A 1,802-nucleotide genomic window follows, 5' to 3' on the forward strand; every position below is an offset into this window, starting at 1 on the left:
GAGGCCGCTTCAGTTCAAGTGGAATTAATGATATTAATCCACAGCTTACTCTTGACTGAACCCGTAGGGTCACACAAATAGTACGTAAACGGATCAAGTATTTAATGGCATTAAATACTCCATCTATGAATATTCGGAACCGACGGATCTTGGTTTCAGTGGGAGCTAAGATCGTCACAGGCAAGAAATGAATACTCCGGAAACGATGATATTGCCGGAAACGGAAATATGGATCGTATCGGAAATATGAATATTATCCAAGTCGTAGATGTTGCCGGAAACGAAACATGGTACGTATCGGAAAATATTATTGGAAATGGAAATATTACCAGAATCGGAAATATTGCCGGAAACGGAAATATTGTCAGAATCGGAAATATTACCGGAATCGGAAAATAATTCCGGAAACGGAAATATTAAATATTTGTTCGAAACGGAAATTAATTCCGGAATCGGAAATATTAAATATTGTTCGTATCGGAAATAGATTCCGGAAATGGAAATTTAATCGGAAGCATATCGTACGAATTAGCATCGGACGAGGCCTGCCGGACGAAGGCCCAGCACGAAGCCAGGCCGTCGCCCAGCAAGCACGCACAAGCCCAGCGCGCGCCAAGGCCACGGATGCGTGGGCCTTGCTGCGTGGGCTACAGCTCGCACGCATGGGCAGTCCTTGTGGCTGCCGTGTGTGTGTGAGTTTGAGCTCATGCGAGATTCCTGAATCTGCAAGAGTCAGTGTATGATTAAATGTCTATTCCTATTGGATAAATTGATTAAGTAGAATTCATGTAGAATTCTAATTCCAATTAATTCGCATCCTACTAGGATTACGATTCCTTTTCCATAACTCTATAAATAAAGGCCTAGGGGTCATAATTTATACACAAGTTTCAAAGTATTCAAAAGTGAGTTTTTTTTGAGAGAAAATTCAAACACCCATCTTGCCCCAAAAGTGCCGAATTTTCTGAGTACCTTAAGGGCGATTCTAGTTGGTCAATCTTAAGGCGGATCCGGACGTGCTGTGGACTTTCTACGGAGGGACGACACTTGGAGTCCTAAAAGACTTGTTCTTGTTCGGTTCGGGCGCAGCTAGGGAGGGCACGCAACAAAGAGTATGCATCTAATTATGCTATATGATTATGTGTAAATAATATGTTTCCTGGGTTAATGGTTGTTTCCGCATGATCTATGTAAATGTCATATGTATCATAACCTAACACCTCTTTCATAGGAACACCTTGATTTTCTGCTTGTTCCTCTTGCATAGGATAACCTTGATTTTCTGCTTGTTCCTCTTGCATAGAAACACCTTGATTTTCTGCTTGTTTCTCTTGCACAAGTACTCCCTGATTCGCTTTGATTTCTTGAATTGCTGTATCCGTAAAGTGAATCAAACCAAGTTCGAAATCCTCTTGTTCCTGAACTTCATCAATATTATTAGTTTCATTAAGAATAGTATGTACATTTTTAGCTCTTCTAAAAGAGTCTTTTAGAGAGCTGTTCCTGTCAGGCAATTCCAAGAGCCTACCCCGTACCTCATATCTAACATTATTTAGGTAGGTGATGTGATCTTTACTAGGCTCCAATGCCTTATTACTTTGTTCCTTTACTGCACTAAGCTTTTTAAAAATAACTAGAGTTTCAATCGGTGATTCAGTTAACCTATTATTAGACAAAGATTGAGATATTGTGGAACTTACCTCGTTTGACGGATCTAGCACTGTTCCATCAATCTTTTCCATGAGGCATAGGTTGGAAGTTTCCTTTTCTGGTTGGTCATCATCGTCCTCCGAGTCTGTAAC

This window comes from Spinacia oleracea, chromosome 1 (genome assembly GCF_020520425.1).
Source record: "Spinacia oleracea cultivar Varoflay chromosome 1, BTI_SOV_V1, whole genome shotgun sequence".
Classification (NCBI taxonomy): domain Eukaryota; kingdom Viridiplantae; phylum Streptophyta; class Magnoliopsida; order Caryophyllales; family Amaranthaceae; genus Spinacia; species Spinacia oleracea.